At 49.8% G+C, this 19360-nt stretch overlaps 1 long non-coding RNA gene across 1 annotated transcript; it reads right to left on the reverse strand.

The window, feature by feature from the left end:
* Positions 1-469: 469 nt before the first annotated feature.
* LOC115835368 lies at positions 470-18582 on the reverse strand. Its single transcript, XR_004030334.1, has 2 exons — positions 18116-18582; positions 470-1567 (listed from the first exon to the last, which is right to left on the reverse strand). It is a non-coding gene; the product is annotated as an uncharacterized LOC115835368 (long non-coding RNA).
* Between the last annotated feature and the right edge of the window lie 778 nt (positions 18583-19360).

A 19360-nucleotide genomic window follows, 5' to 3' on the forward strand; every position in this document is an offset into this window, starting at 1 on the left:
AGACTGTCTCAAAAGAAAAAAAAAAGAAGCAGTTTGGGCCATGCAGTGAGCGCTCTGTGGACCAGTGGACTCATCTGCTGGGGTCCAGGCAGCCTGGGCTGCTCCTGGTTCTTCCCTCTTCCCTGCATGCACAGCCCTGCGCTGCCCTCCCCAGCCTGGTTCTTCCCTCCTCCCTGCATGCACGGCCCTGTGCTACCCTCCCCAGCCTGGTTCTTCCCTCCTCCCTGCATGCACGGCCCTGTGCTGCCCTCCCCGGGGGCTGCTGTGGGAGTTCTCAGGGCTTTTGCTGGTTGTCCCGCTGGCTGGGAAGGGCTGTGGTGTGTTGGGTGCTGGCTACCCTGAAGTACACGAATCAGGGTTGTGCTGTGTTGGGTGCTGCTCTCCCCAGGGGCTGCTGTTGCTTCTCTTGCCAGATGCAGGGAGCAGACTAAGCAAAGCCCTAGCTCATTTACATAGAGACAGACACACAGAATTTTTGCAGGAATTTAACGCACTCTGATTTTTCTGACAATGGCGCACATCAAAGTGGGTGGCACTGGGCTCTGTTCAGAACATTCCAGCAACTGGTCATTGTGCAGCAGCACACTCACATGGCGGTGGGCACTCGGGCCAACCTCACCTTCTGGAAGGTGCACCTGTGTGCACAGGCATCCGAGTGCATGTCACATGCTGGCACGGCCATCACCATCCTTTCACAACAGGTCACGAAGCCGATTGATTTTGAATGGCTGTGTGGGTAATACTGCCCATGACCTTCATTCCAGAGAGCAAAAGGCATCAGGAAATGTCTGTCACAACAGGCAGGGCTGGAGCTTGACGAGGCTGAGAATCCCTGATGCTCAGCCCGTATTTTCTGGCTACCAGTTGAAAGAAAGAGCGAGAGGATACCTGGCTCTGAGCACATGTCTGAGAAGCGCAGCCGCAACATTCAGCTCCTTCTCAGCAAATCCTTTACCCCAGAGAACCCGGGAGGAAGACCCATTTGCTAGGAGCTGGGTACCTGAAATGAAGGAAAGGACGCCAGGTTCTCTCCCCCAAACGGCGCGCTGGGCATCTCCCCTCGAATCAGAGAGAGGAACGAAACTTACACAGATCTCAAACTTCTGTTAGAGGTAAAATAGAATAATAATAATAATAAATCCCAGTTCAGTGAATTCAGGTTAACCGCAAAGCTTATCTCTTTGGAGAGACGAGCTCTGACCTTTGTGAAATTTTGTGCACAAACAACCTGAACACTGCTGTGAGAGAGAGGGCTGTGTCCTGGCCAGCGTCAGCCCCACCTGCCGGAAGTGCTTATCTGTTACATCGGTGAGGTTTGCTGGCCGGGCTTGGGGAGTAATGGGTTCCCACTTTCTCAACTGTCTCCATGGTTTGGAACACATGGCTCTGCCTCTTTCTTCACTTGCTGTTCCACAGAGAGAAGGTGACCCGAGCTGCACAGTCCAAACCGAAGGACACTTAGCCCCCAACTGGATGAAACGGGGAAGAAGCGAAAGCGTTTTCATCTATCGGTGTCAGTATTTGAAATTTTGCTTTTTAGATAGACCAACGGAATAGAAGAGAAAGTCTACAAATAGAACCAAATATATGTAGAGATTAGGTATATGATGAGGTGGAAAAGGATGGACTTTTGACAATTATTTTTTGTGACCGTTGGATAGCCACATAGAAAATGATAAAACTGGCCAGGCACAGTGGCTCATGCCTGTCATCCCAGCACTTTGGGAGGCTGAGGAGGGCAGATCACAAGGTCAAGAATTTGAGACCAGCCTGGTCAACGTGGCAAAACCCGTAGGTCTACTAAAAAAACAAAAGTGGCCGGGCGTGGTGGCTCAGGCCTGTAATCCCAGCACTTTAGGAGGCTGAGGTGGGCGGATCGCAAGGCCAGGAGTTCGAGACCATCCTGGCCAACACAATGAAACCCCCATTTCTACCAAAAATACAAAAATTAACCGGGTGTGGTGGCGGGTGCCTGCAATCCCAGCTACTTGGGAGGCTGAGGCAGGAGAATTGCTTGAACCTCGGAAGCAGAGGTTGCAGTGAGCTGAGATCGTGCCATTGCACTCCAGCCTGAGTGACAGAGCAAGACTCTATCTCGAAAAAAAAAAGAAAAAGATACAACTTAACCTTTAGCTTATCTTCCACACCAGAATAATCCCCAAAGACCAGAGATCTTCATGCGAGAAGGAAGTAAGTGAGGTCTGGCTGAAAACACAGCTGCAGGATGTCACAGGAGAGGAAAAGGCTTTCTAACCATATCTTATAATTCAGAAGAACAAATACAAGATTGCCAAAATTTACCACTTAAAATAATGTATACTCAGGTCTGGCACGGTGGCTCACGCCTATAATCCCAGCATTTTGGGAGGCCGAGGCAGGAGGATCACCTGAGGTCAGGAGACTGAGATCAGCCTGGCCAACATGGTGAAACCGTATCTCTAATAAAAATACAAAAATTAGCCAGGCCTGGTGGCACATGCCTGTAACCCCAGCTACTAGGGGGGCTGAGGCAGGAGAATTGCATGAATCCGGGAGGTGGAGGTTGCAGTGAGCCAAGATCACATCACTGCACTCCAGGAGCATCTCAAATATGTGTGTGTGTGTGTGTGTGTGTGTGTGATGTGTGTGTGTGTGTGTATATATATATATATATATTATATATATACACTCAATCAAAATCCTAGCAAGTTATTTTGTGGATATTGAGAAATGATTTTGAAGTTTACATAAAGAAAGAAAAGACCCAGCACAACCAACACAAAATTGAAGAAGAACAAAGTCACAGGACTCATGCTGCTCGGCTCCTAGGCTCATGATGAAGCTGCACTAATCAAAGCAGGGTGGTGAATGAAAGATGGATGAGGGGGCGGGTAGGGGGTGGATAAGGGGGCGGGTAGGGGGCGGTAAGGGGGGGCGGGTAGGGGGCGGGTAAGGGGGGCGGGTAGGGGGCAGGTAAGGGGGGGGGTAGGGGGCAGATAAGGGGGCGGGTAGGGGGCAGATAAGGGCGTAGGGGGTGGATAAGGGGGCAGGTAAGGGGGCAGAGTGCAGAACCCAGAAACAGACCCATGTGGATGCAGTCAGAGGAGCGAAGCCAATTCCATGGGGCAAAGAGAGTCTTCTTAACAAATGGTGCTGGGACAACAAGACACCCATGTGCAGAAAAGCAAATCCAGACACAGACTTCCCACCCTTCACAAAAACGAACTCCAAATGGATCACAGACCTCAATGTAAAACACAAAACTATAAAGCTCCCAGAAGATAACACAGAATAAAACCTAGATGGCCTTGGGCATGAGATGACCTTTTAAATTCAACATTCAGCATGCCTGTTGAATCTAAAAGGCATGATCCATGAGAGAAATAATGGGTAAGTTGGACGTCATTAACATGAGAAACTTCTGCTCTGCAAGAGACACTGTCAAGAGAAGACAAGCCACAGACTGGGAGAAAATACTTGCCAAAGACTTATCTGATAGAGGACAGTACTGAAAATATGCAAAGAACTCTTAAAACAACAACAACAAATGGACAACAGATTTTAAAAGTGAGAAAAATACTGGAACGTAAATCTCACTGAAGAAGTTTCGCACATGGCGATACGTGCATGAGGATGTTCAGCGTCACGCATCATCGGAGAAATGCAAATTATAGCAACACTGAGATACCACACACACCTACTAGCGTGGCCAAAACCCAGGGACTGGCAACATCAAATGCTGACAAGGATGCAGAGTAGCAGGAACTCTTGTTCATCGCTGGTGGGAATGCATGGGGCTGCCACTGTGACAGTTTGGCAGTTTCTCACAAAACTAGACATGATCTCACCATATGGTCCAGTAGTCATGTTCCTCGGTATATACCCAAAGGGGCTGAAAACTTCTCTCTGCACAAACCTGTACATGGGTGTTTACAGCAGCTTTATTCATAAGTTTCAAAACCTGGAAGCAACCGAGATGCCCTTCGGTAGGTGAATGGGTAAGCTAGCTGTGGCATATCCAGACAGTGGACTCAGCACTAAAAAGAAATGAGCTGACAAACTATGAAAAGGCAGGGAAAGAACTTAAATACTTATCACTGAGTGAAAGTGGCCAATGTGAAAAGGCTACACCCTGTGGGGTTCCAACTCTAGGACATTTGGGAAACGGCAAAACCATGGAAATGGTAAATAGATCAGTGGTTGCCAGAGGCTGGGGGGAGGGAAGGTTGGACAGGAGGAGCACAGAGGATTTTTAGGGCAGTGAAACTCCTCTATGTGATACTATAATTGTAGACACATGTCGTTGGATATTTGTCCCAGCCCTTAGAGGGTACAGCACCGAGACTGAGCCTGAATGTAGGCTACAGGCGCTGGGTGATGACGATGGGGGTCAGTGCAGGAAAATCAGCTGTAACACATGCACCGCTGGTGGAGAAGTTCATCGTGGGGAGGCTGTAGCCGGGGAGGGGGGCTATAGGAAATCTCTGTACTTTCGTCTTAATTTTACTGTGAACCTAAAACTGCTCTAACATATAAAACATTAAAAATGAAATATACAGGCTGGGCACAGTAGCTCACGCCTGTAATACCAGCACTTTGGGAGACCCGAGGAGGGTGGATCACCTGAGGTCGGGAGTTCAAGACCAGCCTGGCCAACATGGTGAAACTCCGTCTCTACTAAAAATATAAAAATTAGCTGGGTGTGGTGGTGCATTCCTGTAATCCCAGCTACTCGGGAGGCTGAGGCAGGAGAATTGTTTGAACCTGGGAGGCAGAGCTTGTGGTGAGCTGAGATGGTGCCATTGCATTCCAGCCTGGACAACAAGAGTGAAACTCCATCTCAAAAACAAAAAAACAAAACAAAACAAAAACAAAAAAGAAATATACATTTTAGCATGAACAAAAGTGCAAGAAGAAAATCAAAGGTGTAGCACATGGGGAAATGAAAGCCATAGCACATGAGGAAAGGCTTACAACTTATCGCACAAAGGATCGAGCTCTGCAAACTATAACAATCTCCTAAAAATCAAGGCAAAAACCCAAGTATCTGTTGGAAAAATGGGCAGAAAAAGAAAGGCACTCGGCTCTCCCTGTGAAGAGACACTCAGCCTCACTTACAGGAAAAGTGCACACCCCAGGTCCTCTGCACGCCATTTCCCACCCATCAGATTGTCCGAGATGCAGACTTCCAACAGCGCCTCTGCATCCCCAAGGAGATGGGCGGCTCATGGGGTGCTGCTGCCTGGGAGGGGAGGTGGCTGTTGGGGGGCGCCTCCCACTTACCCAGCTACAGCAACAAATGTGATATCTGTCCCTGAGATGGCCAGACACGCAGCAGGTGCTCCATGCTGTTCACTGTGGCATCGCATGTAGTGGCAAAGGTTTGGAAACACCCAAATATCAAAGGGCAGAAGGTTTAATGAATAACTGAGACACACCCACAAAATGCATCTGTAAATAAGAATAAAAAAGTTATCTCTGTGCTGGTAAGCAGTTATCTTCCAGAGGTGGTGTTAAGTGCAAGGGAGGCAGGAGAGTGGTGGGGTTTGTTTCTTGGTCACAGCCTTGCTGACCAAAGCAGGACCCAGTCCAGATGAGGTGAAGTGGAGAAGCTGGCAGGGACCAGCAGATGGTAAGAGGGCGAACCCTGGCTGCCCTTGTTGGTCATTAGCATAAGACGTGTCTATCAGTGCCATGACAGTTTACAAATGCCATGGCAACGACCCAGAAATAACCACTGCTTTTTATGGCAATGACCTGGAAGTTATCACCCCTTTCCTAGAAAGTTCTATATAACCTGCCCCTCAATTTGCATTGACCTGCCTCTTAAGTTGCATGTAATTGAAAGTGGGTAGAAGTGGGTATAAATACAGTTGCCAACAACCCATATACTGTGGATTCTGGGCACACTGCCTATGAGTCGGCCCCACTCTGCAAGGAACAGTGCTGGTCAATAAAAGTTTGCTGCCTAACACCGCCAGATCACCCTTGAATTCTTTCCTGGGCAAAGCCAAGAACCCTCCTGGGCTAAGCCCCAGTTTTGGCCTGCATCACCTGGCAGTCATGAAGATGCAACAGTGGAGGTGGCAGTGGTGGGTGGAGGGGTGGTGAGACAGCAGAGAGGTGGTGGTCCGCAGTGGGTGGGACAACTGCGATCTCTCGAAAGAAGAGAAGTGGTGAGACGGCAATTGACAAGAAGGCTGGATGGTGCAGAGGTAGCAAGATGGCAACCAGCAATCTGGTGATTGGCTAGACGGTGACTGGTGAGATGGGAAGCAGCAGCAATCAGAGAGAGATGGTGATTGGCTCTGCAGCGATCAAAGAAAATCAAAGTCATAGAGCTGCTAGTGCAGCAGAGCTGTAACCTTAGCCAAAGGCTCTTTTCAGAGCCGTCATCTTTCCCAGCAGGCAGCAGAGCCAAGTGGTTGGGGGCGTGGCCACAGTGCCGCCACCACACGTGGGACCCCCGCCCTGGCTGGCAGGTCACCAGTCCACGTGCCAGTCTCCTCGAAGCAGCCTAGCCTGCCCAAGCTGGGGAAACCCTGGGAGGAGATCTTTACCTAGGGATTAAGGTGGAGAATGGTCAGCGCCATTTGGCTCCTGTGGTTGGGTGAGTGTCCTCCCCTCTACCCACCCCTGCCAATATGAGCCAGGAAATTAGGCCTTTGGCTAGATGGCAGTTCGAAGTCCCCATAGCACGCCTGACCAGCCACATCCTTGTCATTCCTTCTCTCGATCCTTTCTCCTCTAATGCCATTTCATTGCCTGTTGGCCATTTTAATTTCTGCTTTGAAATGTACGTTTCATCTGCAATTTTTGCTTCGGCTCCCTGCTAACTGTATTTGGGCAGTTATTTAAGGCAGGACACTTGGTTGTGGGAGGTCCCCTGTTGTGCTGACCCTAGGACAGCAGGGTCATGTTGTTCTCTGGCCCCAGCTTGGCCTTTGGGGTTCACTGTTGGCCACCGGCTAGATGCTCTGGGGTTTTCGACATTGGTGTGGGACCCTTGTTGGCTGATACTCGACTGCTCTGGGCTTTTGGCATTTGGGATTGTAGGCCACCCCCAGATGCTCCAGAGTTTTTGGCACTGGCATTCCCTCTAGGATTATGGTGTTAGAGGCCACCCTAGGGGAATCTTGGCCTTGCCTTTGTTTCGTACCGAAAGTTATTTTCTGAAACAGCATTTTTTTGTTGTCACTTTATCTGCACTTTTTCTTCTACACTTTGCTTGGTAAAAATACTTTTGTCATATTTTGTTTGCCAGCACTTTTTTAACGCGTTGCCACCTTGACTTATTCCCTCTCTGCAGGACATGGGAATCTGAAAGGGGACGACAGCGAAGGTCCAGCTGCTTCTGCTCTTGCTAAACTTAGAAAAACGCCTGTGCCCAGTAGAAATCCTTGCTAGACATAAGGACGATGATGAGCATCCCAGAACACTTGCAGCTGGAGTGTCTTTTATGCTGGCCGGTGTTTGATGTTCTTCAGGGTATTAGTTCTAGCCCAAGAACAACTGGCATAAAGCTGTGGTTAGACCTGCAGATTTCTGAGCATTGGTCATGGTAAAGGCCTGGTGGTGTAGACATTAAGGTTGCTTGGTTTAAATGTTCTGGAATTGCATCTGTTTTCAGGCCTGGTGACGGTACGGCTCATGAAAGTAAAACATCTTCTGATGAAACTAGTATATGAATTCATATTTCTATAGGGAAGACTACTCAATTGTCAACTTTATCATAGCTCATAGTAATCAATAGCTCTCCTGGCTTTAGATCTGTTGAGTATGTAAGAGTCAAAATTTAAGTCTTCATAATTTGCATATTCATAGCATCAATATCATCAGTGTCCTATAGTTTTGATGGTAAGCGAAGGGTTAATTTCATCTTTGATGTATAGAATATGTAATAGATGAAATTTGACTTAAAGAAATTCATTTTCTATTGCAAGACCATTTGGATCAAGAGAATTGGTCTAAACATGGTTCTATACATTATAATGCCATTTCACAATTGGACTTATTCCATAAAAAAGAAAAATGGGAGGAGGTCCCTTATGTACAGGCTTTTATGGCCCTTTACTGGCTCGTGTTACTTCCAGGCACCAGGAAGGCACGTCTAAGGGAACCCCTCGTGGCTGCTCCCCCTAGAAGGCCTGTGCCCTCCTTGGACCCTCCTCAGTTCCCCAATTCTGAGGGGGGTTCAGCCAGCACAGGATTCCACCCCGGGTCATCAGGCCCCCGTCCCCCTTATCCAACTAGCTTCAGCCTATACCCCCGACTGCTAAGAAAGCAAGTCCAATGGGCACCCCCAGAAGCAGGGCCCCGTATCAGCCCTTCAAGTCAAACTTGTGTCTGTGGTGAGAGGCAGCTGATGGGAATGGGGCACTTGGAGTGCAGGTGCCATTTTCTATGTCTGACTTGGCTTCATGCAAGGAGGCATGTGGCCGGCTTTCAGATAATCTGGGGTTTTATGGAAGACTCAAGTCTACCATGCTCTTTCACTTGTCATGACTTGCAATCATTGTTGCTCACTTGCTGTGACGTGAGGGAGAAGCAGAGGGAAAAGTGTGAGATTAAGCCAGTCAGTAATGCCAACATCCTTCCCATCACGGAAGGATGAAAATCGCACTGTTTCAAGGTAGTTTGGTTGAGGCACTCAGGAAACGTATTGACGCAGACCCCGACTCCCCAGAAGGGCAAGCTCTCCTGGGTATACATTTTTTCCCTGAATCTGCCTCCAACATGAGGAGTAAGCTACAGAAAGCAGAAATGGGACCTGAAACCCCTATGAGCCAGCTCCTAAACATGCCCTTTAAAGTTTGCAACAATACGAACAGGGCAAAAGAGATAGAATTAAAAGTAAGACAAATAGCCAGAATGTGCAACTGCTAACAGTTGCTGTCAGTGCCTTGCCCCTCAGCCTTACCCATCCTGAGAGAGTGTTGTGAGACTGGCATCTGACATGCCCAGACAAGAGCTCTTGACTTGCTGGCCCCTGGGTCAGAATCAGTGTGCCTACCGTAAGCAAAAGGGCCATTGGCAATGAGAATGTCCTAACCTTCCCTGCTGAGAAAGAAAAAGGCTGCCTGTCAACACTAGAGCTAACCTTCTTCGGCTAGTCCCAACGAGGTGGTTTTGTTTTTGTTTTGAGATGGAGTCTCACTCTGTCACCCAGGCTGGAGTACAGTGGTGCGATCTCGGCTCACTGCAACCCCCGTCTCCTGGGTTCAAACAATTCTCCTGCCTCAGCCTCCTGAGTAGCTGAGACTACAGGTGTGCACCACCACGCCCGGCTAATTTTTTGTATTTTTAGTAGAGACGGGGTTTCACCGTGTTAAGCCAGGATGGTCTCAATCTCCTGACCCCAACGAGGTGTTTTGCTCAAGTAAGTGTACTGGGTGCCTCGGACCCTTGGCCTGGTGGATGGCTTCCTGCAGGCAGACAAGTGGCCACTTACACATTTTTCTTTGGTGTCTCTGCTGCTGGGTGAGCTCTCTGGTGGCTCAGGGACTGCAAGGTCTCACGCTGAGCCATGTAATTCACCCCCTTTCTACAGAATCTTTCTCCACTTCCCCGTCTTTCATACTCATCAGGGCAAATAAAATTTGGTCAGGTAAACAGGTCCCAATTTTATAAATAATTTAGGTCTAGCTGTCTTGTACAGGTCACTTTGTTTGCGTGATGTGTGTTGTGTCTAGCATGCTATCAAGTTGGCTTACAAATAAAAGAGTGCTCATAAATTAAATAAGTCTAAACATGTTAGTTTGAAGGGAATGTTGTATCTTCTAAAATTTAACTTAAAAATTTTTACCTAGGTAAACCACTGATGTTCATAGGTTTTGGAATGGTTAAAATGATTAAGTAGTGAGCTTTTTTGTATGGCTTAAAAATCTTGAAACTGCAGAATGTTTCTCATCTACAGAATGCTAATGTCTGGGCCGGGCGTGGTGGCTCATGCCTGTAATCCCAGCACTTTGGGAGGCAGAGGCGGGTGGATCACGAGGTCAGGAGATCGAGATCATCCTGGCTAACACGGTGAAACCCCGTCTCCACTAAAAATACAAAAAATTCTCCAGGCATGGTGGTGGGCTACTCCAGAGGCTGAGGCAGGAGAATGGCGTGAGCCCGGGAGGCGGAGCTTGCAGTGAGCGGAGATTGCGCCACTGCACTCCAGCCTGGGCGACAGAGCGAGACTCCATCTCAAAAAAAAAAAAAAAAAAAAAAAAAGAATGCTAATGTCTGTTGGGCAGTTCAGGATTTCTTGCTTCCTACCTGTATATAAAATGGGCTAGGGAAGATATATTCTTTATTGGGAAAAGAATAACTTTTGTCCAGAAAGTATTAAATGAGAGGCTCAAAATATGAGGGAACCAGTATGAGCAGAAAAAGAGAGAAGTGGGGAGCGTTTTATGTATGTATATATATATATATATACATAAATTTTTTTTTTTTTTTTTTCAGGAGGGATATGAAGAGTGACTTACAGGCGCCCGCCACCATGCCTGGCTAATTTTTGTATTTTTAGTGGAGATGGGGTTTCACCATGTTGGCCAGGCTGGTCTCAAACTCCTGACCTCAGGTGATCCACCCGCCTCGGCCTCCCAAAGTGCTGGAATTACACAGGCGTGAGCTACTGCGCCCAGCCAAGAAAGAGTGACTTTGTATGAGAAGGGATCTCTGGTCCTAGAATAAAGAGACTGGTTGGGAGGTGTAGGACAGGTCAGAGAGTCCAGGCATGTCATGGGGGGTCTGTGTGGGTTGTAATGGGGTTTGTGAAGGGGAATTTCTGAGAGCAGTTTTGTGTCCAATTAAGCCTGCTGTGATTAATTTTTTTTTTTTTTTTTTGAGACAGTCTCACTCTGCCACCCAGGCTGGAGTGCAGTGGCGTGATCTAGGCTCACTGCAACCTCTGCCTCCTAGGTTCAAGTGATTTTCCTGCCTCAGCCTCCCGAGTAGCTGGGACTACAGGTGCCCACCACCACGCCTGGCTAATTTTTGTATTTTTAGTAGAGACAGGGTTTCACCATATTGGCCAGGCTGGTCTCAAACTCCTGACCTTGTGATCTGCCCGCCTTGGCCTCCTAAAGTGCTAGGATTACAGGCATGAGCCGCTGCACCCCGCCGATTAAAGAAAAATGGTTTGTGGTAGACTTTTTAGGGAATGGTCTATGTATTGGAACCGGGTTTTCTTAAGGTATTGATTTATTAAGTTATGAGAATTTTTGCTTTTAATGCTATAACCAGCTTCTTTTAAAACTTCTTTGGGCTGAGTGCAGTGGCTCACACCTGTAATCCCAGCACTTTGGGAGGCCAAGGCAGGTGGATCACTTGAGCCTAGGAGTTCACGACCAGCCTGGGCAACATGGCAAAAATCCATCTCTACCAAAAAAAAAAAACAATCCAAAAAAACTTTAAAAAAATGTAGCCTGGGTGTGGTGCACATCTGTAGTCCCAGCTACTTGTGAGGCTGAGGTGGGAAGATCAGTTGAGGCCAGGAAGTCAAGGCTGCAGTGAGCTGTGATCACACCACTGCACTCCAGCCTGGGCGAGAGCACGAAACCCTGTCCCACAAAACAGAAACAAAAACTACTTGGGTTGGTGTCCCGGAGGTTCAGCTGTTGGGTCTCTCTGCTGTCAACTTTCTCCCTTTGAAAAGGTCTGGGATAGTGGCTCTTTCCTTTAGCTTCTTCGTCAGCTCCTGTAATTTTTTCTCTTCCAGTTCTAACTGATGTTGTGGCCTGATGCTAAAGGTTTCATCTTAGAGGTCTGTGGGAGCAGTGTTTTCCCCAGTACAGCTTGATGCTATGCTCCTGGATTTTCTTGACTTATAACCTTATTTTTGGCTTTTTTTTTTTTTTTGAGACGGAGTCTCGCTCTGTCGCCCAGGCTGGAGTGCAGTGGTGCTATCTCGGCTCACTGCAAGCTCCGCCTCCCGGGTTCACGCCATTCTCCTGCCTCAGCCGCCGGAGTAGCTGGGACTACAGGCGCCCGCCACCACGCCCGGCTAATTTTTTATATTTTTTAGTAGAGACGGGGTTTCACCATGTTAGCCAGGATGGCCTCGATCTCCTGACCTCGTGATCCACCCGCCTCGGCCTCCCAAAGTGCTGGGATTACAGGCGTGAGCCACCGCGCCCGGTCTTAGTTTTTGACTCTTACTGCTCTAAAGGGTTTTGAGGACTAATGCATGCCTGCCCCCCTCTGTTCTTATCCGGCCTAGAATGTTTTATTGGCTAAAAAGTCTTTTGACTCTAAGTTCTTTGGCCAAAGGAAATCCCCTCCCTGCTCCTCCCACCAAAAAAACCCTAAAAAACTAATTCAGGCCATGACAGGAAACGGGTTGGACACACCTCACTCTGCCCCCCTGCCTGGAATTTAGGCCAGGCACAAAGGCCCTTCAAGGAGACCAAGCTGGGCAACATGGTGAAAGCCCATCTCTAGGAAAAATACAAAAATTCGCCAGGCATGATGGCAGGCTAATGATGGCAAATAGCTCCCTGTTCAGCCAGAAGACTCAGTCTTATTAACACCTTAAAAAGGAGGATCCCCCAAGGATCAATTACAAGCAGAATTAAAGGGCCTATGTCGGGCGTTGTTAAGTGTTGCCACTGCCGTTAAACTGCAGGAAGTCACTCACCGGGTCCACCCGTCCAGGGTTACACCCGCGTCTTCTGCGTCCCTGCAGGCATGAGAGGACCACACCATGCCCTTCCCCTGTGAGCCCCTGGAAGGCGTAAAGCTGTTGTTTTGCAAACACACACATAAATCACAGTGCGAGAACACGTGCAGTCATCAGCCATACCGACTCTTCTCACCTGCTTTTGACCTTTCTCAGGGCCTTTAATAACTATCTCATCATTACTAACTTTTGGCTCCCTTATTGGATTTTGGGTTTCTTCCCACCCAACCTTCATTTCCCCCATGATCAGACCAACGGTAAAGCAGCCTCACCCTTTTTCTGCCTCATCTTCCTTTGATGCAGGAAAGATGAGCCCTAAAATTGGGGTTTAGCCAGAAGGTTCTTGGCTTCACCCAGGAAAGAGTTTGAGGGCAAGCCAGAGATGTTAGCTGCTCCCTGTGGAGCGGGGCTGACTCACAGGCAGTGCGCCCAGAGTCCACAGCTGTTGGCAACCGTGTGGGCTGTTGGAAAGGCAAAGGACCTTTCCTAGGACCTTCAATAACTATCATCACTAACTTTTGGCTCCTAGCAAAGCTCGAGTCCTATAGATTGCAACAATTCCACACAAAGACAACGCTGGTACAGGCTTCAACCCGTCCTATCCTCTGACCTGGAGAAATGAAAGCGTCTGGCCTCTGGGGCCCTTAGATCAGGCACCAGAGATTTTCCCTCCTCCAGCGTTACGCAGGGCCTATGCCCATGAACACAGCAGGAAGCAATTCCAGAAGACAGACCCTGCCCTTCTGCACCCCCTTAAGATTAAGGCGAAGGATCTCATCTCTGAAGAGGGGGATGAGGTAGGAAGGTGGTAGGACTTGTTTTCTGCTCACAGACCCACTGAGCAGAACAGGATCTGGTCTGGATGGGATGAAGTGGAGACAGGAATCGGGACGGCAAGGAGGGTGATCCCTGGCTGCCATCATTGCTCATTGGCATAAGACCCTCCCACCAGTGCCATGATGGTTTGCAAATGCCATGGCAATGACCTGGAAGTTACCTTTTTCCATGGCAACGACCCACAAGTTGTCACTCCTTTCCTAGACAATTCTAAATAACCCGCCCCTCAATTTGCATTGATCCCTGCTTAATCTGCATGTAAAAGAAGTGGGTATAAATACGGTTGCCAACAGCCCATACGCTGTGGACTCTGGGCGCACTGCCTGTGAGTCAACCCCTCTCCACAGGGAGCAGCTAACACCGCCGGCTTGCCCTCCAACTCATCGAGAACCTTCTCGGCAAAACCCCAATTTTAGGGCTCATCTTTCCTGTATTAAAGGACAAAGGGGCAGAAAAAGGGTGAGGCTGCCTTACCGTTGGTCTGATCATGGGGGAAATGAAGGTTGGGTGGGAAGAAACCTAAAATCCAATAAAGCAGTTATGTGTACGGCAGCTAGATCTCTCCGAAGGAATCCCATTTTGTGGTTTTGGCTTCCAAGTGTGTAAGTCTTCCACATCTGCAGAATGCCGTCCTTGCATCGAAAGGAAGAAGGTGAACTCTAAAGTGGAGACGTGGGCTGGATGGTGATGTTGGTCTCCTCCTGTGGCTGCCATAACAAGGTGCTGCACACTGCATGGCTCGGGACAACAGGCACCTGCTCTCTGTCTCAGAGGCCAGAGTCTGACAGTGAGGTGTGGGCAGAGTGGGCTCCTCCCACCCCCTTCTCCCACGCAGTGGCTGCTGGTGGCCCTGGGTGTGCCCTGGCTGGTGGCTACATCCCTCCAGTCTGTTCCCTCTCAGCACGGGGCTCTTCCTCTGTGCTGGTCTGTCTGTCCTCTTCTCGTAAGACATCAGCCATAGGATTTAGGGCCCGTCCTAATCCAGAATGACCTCACTTTACCTCATTGCATCTGCGAAGAACCTGTTTCCAAGCAAGTCCACATTGTGAAGCTCTGGGTGGACGTGTGTTCTGGAGGGCGCTGTTTGCCACAGGACAACTACATATCACGGTGCTGGTGATGTGACCACACAAATGAAATAATTATTGCAAGTGCCTTTTTTTTTTTTTTTTTTGACACAGAGTCTCACTCTGTTGCCCAGGCTGGAGTGCAGTGATGTGGTCTCAGCTCACTGCAACCTCCACCTCCCGGGTTCCAGCAATTCTCCTGTTTCAGCCTCCTGAGTAGCTGAGGATACCATGCGCAGATAATTTCTGCATTTTTAGTAGAGATGGGGTTTCACCATGTTGGTCAGGCTGGTCTTCAACTCCTGACCTCAAGTGATCTGCCCGCCTCGGCCTCCCAAAGTGCTGGGATTACAGGCGTGAGTCACCACGCCCAGCCTTCAGGTGACTTGTAAGCCCAGCACTCACACTGTTTATACTTAGAAGGATATTCTCTGAGGACAAAAGATCATCTTTTGTTTTCATTTTTAATTTCCAAATAGTCATTTTGAAGTGATTTCAGAAAAAAGTTACAAAAAACAAAAACAGCGCAAAGAATTCCAGCATATCCTGTAAGCAGTTTCCCTAGAAGTTACCTCATATAGAACCATGGTGCAATGTTCAAAATTAGGAAATTAACACCAACACAATACTATTTTAAAAAATTATTTTAAATGTAATACCATTAACTAAGCTACAGGCCCCATCCCAGTGTCTTTGTGGCCCACAGCCCACTCCAGGACCACACATTGCATTTGGTTGTCATTCCCCCTGGCTACCTCCCAGTGGGGGCAGCTTGGAGTGGGGGTCATTGCCCAGCACACAGCTGCTTCTCATGACTGCGTTTAGGACACATCCTCCGGACAGGACCCACAGAAGCTGTGCCAGGCTGACCTCAGGGCGTCTCATCAGGAGACCTATGACATGGGTCTGTCCGTTCCTGGTGTGTTAAGTTCAGTTGCTGGGATCAGGGGTGTCTGCCAGGCCTCTCTGCCACAAAGTTGCATTTTCCCTTTAATTATCTTGTCGGGAGATAGTTTGAGGCCAAGAAATATCCCATTTCTCACCCTAATTTTGCCTACTAATTGTAACACCCCTCAGTGGTTCCTGTGTTGTTTGCAAAATGTCCATTCTCTGTTGCCATCAATCCTTCTGCATTTATTAATTGCAATTCAGAGGGGACGAGCATTTCACCCTCTCTTTCCACTTATTTATCTATGCATTTATGTATGGACTTGTGGGCATTTGGCCTTATTAGATGAGTTATGAGCTATTAGTATCATTTTCTTTTTTGAGACAGGGTCTCACTCTGTCACCCAGACTGGAGTGCAGTGGCATGATCTCAGCTCACTGCAACCTCTGCCTCCAGGGTTCAAAAGATCCTCCCACCTCAGCCTGCTGAGTAGCTGGGACCACAGGCATGCACCACCATGCCTAATTTTTTATTTTCTGTACAGGCAGGGTTTCACCATGTTGTCCAGGCTGGTCTAGAACTCCGGGACTCCAGCAATCTGCCTGCCTCGGCCTCCCAAAGTGCTGGGATTACAGGCATGCGCCACTGCACCTGGCCCATTGCTATACTTATGTATTGTTTTGCTCTGATTGTCCCAGGTTTGGCTCTGGAGCCATCTAGATTGGTCCTGTGTCCTTTTGACCCCCCGCTGCCCTTTGGACGCTCTGCCTTACTGACCGCCCCCCGCTGCCCTCTGGCCGCTCTGCCTTACTGACCGCCCCCCTCCCCCGCTGCCCTCTGGCCGCTCTGCCTTACTTTGTGGGATCACAGGAGCTCAAGGTTCAGCTGGGACCCTCCCTGCCTGGAGGCTATCTGGAGGCCCCAGTGCCTGGCCCTGGAGGAGGATCTTAGTGCCCGAGATCCATCTCTGGGGGTGCCCATAGCTGTGGGGTGTCCCTGCCCCGAGGTCCCCCAGTGGACACAGCTTAAGCCTCGGTGAGAACACACGGGCCCATGCCAGGCTCACACCCGTCTACCCAGCTGTCTACCAACACTTCTGTGCTGAAGCTACAAACTCCTACTGCTGCCTCCCCTCCCAGTCTCACGCTTCTTACTCATAGCTCCCTTCTCCAGCAACGAGACTCGTCACCCACAGCGTGGCTGCAGGAAGGTGACCTGAGCGGCCACACGGGGCCTCCTGCTCAGAGCGTTTAAGGCTCTGCTGTCGCCATCCTTAAGTTCTTAATGAGTTTTGAGCAAGCGCCCTGCAATCTCATTTTGCACCAGGTCCAGCAAATTATGTATCTGGCTCTAATTACCCAATATGCTTGCTTGCTCAATTCTGGAGCACACACAAAGTAATCTCATAATTGCTAACTCAGGTTGCTGTGCAAAACAGCTTCACAAACTAGGGCACAGTGTCTGCACGCCATTCTTTTTGTCTTACAGCCCATGATACTGTCTTCCAAAGCACGTGGTAGGTTTTCTTTTCCCCACTCCCTTCCATGAAGTTCATTTGTTACTGTTTATATTCCATTTTGGCGACATGCCCCCATCCTGGTTGATTTTTTTTTTTTGAGACGGAGTCTTGCTCTGTCGCCCAGGCTGGAGTGCAGTGGCGCGATCTCGGCTCACTGCACACTCCGCCTCCCGGGTTCACGCCATTCTCCTGCCTCAGCCTCTCCGAGTAGCTGGGACTACAGGCGCCCGCCACCACGCCCGGCTAATTTTTTGTATTTTTAGTAGAGACGGGGTTTCACCGTGGTCTCGATCTCCTGACCTCGTGATCCGCCCGCCTCGGCCTCCCAAAGTGCTGGGATTACAAGCGTGAGCCACCGCGCCCGGCCCCTGGTTGATTTTAATCACTTATTTACTTTGGAGGGTGCGTGGTATATTTCTGTGATCCTGGAAGGAACACAAAAGCTACAGCCTCCACAACAGCTAAGCCCACCAGCGCCTGTACCTTTGAGGACCAGGAGGGAAGGTCCTGTCTCTCTGTTCCCTCCACTGACTCCCCCACCTCTCCTGCAAAGTGGAGACTCCCTGGGGAGGCAGAGGATCAGGGTGGCAGGACTGCAGGGGGTGAGGGATTCCTGCCGCCCCATGGCTAGGTGCCGCTGGCTGACCATGCACACACACTGGGTAAGTGTGCTCTGGGCACTGACGTAGGAGCCAGGTGTCCCTCCGTCTCACCTGGGCCAGCCCAGCACAGGGAGAGGGCTGAGGCTCTGAGAAGGGTACAGGGCAGAGAGAGCAGAAAACAGCAGGCTCAAGCTGGGGGTGGGAGCCCAGCTGCTCAGGAGATGGGAGTGCAGGCCCCCTGTGGGCACCTGGCGGACAGGAACGGGAGGGTACTAAGGAGTGTGTTGTACTTTATCTGTACCTGGCTACGTGAGATCAGACTATCATCCGGCGTTAGCTAAACCTCATAGTGGAGGCAGTGGTGTCGCGTCACTCCCGAGAGCAAACCACACAGAAGGCTGTGGGAATAATACCTGCACCACCTTCCCCGGCACCACACGGAGCGGCCGCTTCCAGCTTTGTTAAGGGCTGAATGCAACCACGATGCAGGCACCAGCCCTCCAGAGCAGGCTCCATGGAGGAGCGCTGTTCCCCGCTCTGCCCCCACACCTCGCCTGAGCCGCCCTGAAACATCGGCTCTGGACGTGTGGAGCCATCAGCATTAGCACCATTTCCATGGTCTTATATTCCATTTCTAGCTCATCCTTTAGAAACTCACGTTTTCGGGTGGTTTTGTGTCTGGAATAGGTAGGTTGTCTCGCTAACTTCAGGAATGAAGCCAGGGACCCTCGCGGTGAGCGTTACGGTTCTTAAAGATGGTGTGTCTGGAGTTTCTTCCTTTTGGCGGGTTCGCGATCTCACTGATTTCAGGAGTGAAGCTGCAGACCTTCACGGTGAGTGTTACAGCTATTAAAGGCAGCTGCGTCCGGAGTTGTTTGTCCTTCCAGGTGGATTCGTGGTCTCGTTAGCTTCAGGAGTGAAGCTGCACACCTTTGCGGTGAGTGTTAAACGCAGCGGGGACTCAAAGACTGAGCAGCAGCAAGATTTATTACAAAACGAAACAACAAAGACCCCACCACCTGGAAAAATACCCGCGCACTTTGCTACCGCTGGCTCGGGCAGCCTGCTTTTATTCCCTTATCGGACCCCACCCACATCCTGCTGATTGGTCCATTTTACAGAGAGCTGATTGGTCCATTTGGACAGGGGGCTGATTGGTGCGTTTACAAACCTTTAGCTAGATAGAGAGTGCTGATTGGTGCATTTACAATCCTTTAGCTAGACAGAAAAGTTCTCCAAGTCCCCATCCAACCCAGAAGCCCTCACCTCTCAATAGCACTTGCCTTGGGACTTTACAGCACCTACCCCGGGCACTCTGGCAGCCCAGAGGGAGCTCATCACCAGATCAAGCCCAGCAGGCGCCAGCCGGCCAGCCAAGCCCCCATCCACCCGGAACCGCGGCGGCCCGGCAGCGCTGCGCAGCCCCAGCTTCCGCCCGAGCCTCTCCCTCCACACCTCCCAGCGAGCAGAGGGAGCCGGCTGCGGCCTCGGCCAGCCCCAGAGAGGGGCCCCACAGCACAGCGGCAGGCTGAAGGGCTCCTCAAGCGTGGCCAGAGTGAACACAGAGGCCGAGGAAGCGCCAAGAGCAAGCAAGGGCTGCTGGCACGTTGTCACCTCTCAGTTTCACAATAACCCAGGATGCATTAGTAGTTTCTGTAGCCTGAGTGTTGGTGGCCCCCAAAATTAATAGTTTGGAACCTAATACCCAATGTGATGGTGTTAACAGGTGGGACTTCTGGGAGGTGAGTAGATCACAAGGGCTCTGCTCTCACGGATGGCATGAGTGCCCGGGTA

Source organism: Nomascus leucogenys, chromosome 6 (assembly GCF_006542625.1).
Source record: "Nomascus leucogenys isolate Asia chromosome 6, Asia_NLE_v1, whole genome shotgun sequence".
NCBI lineage: Eukaryota > Metazoa > Chordata > Mammalia > Primates > Hylobatidae > Nomascus > Nomascus leucogenys.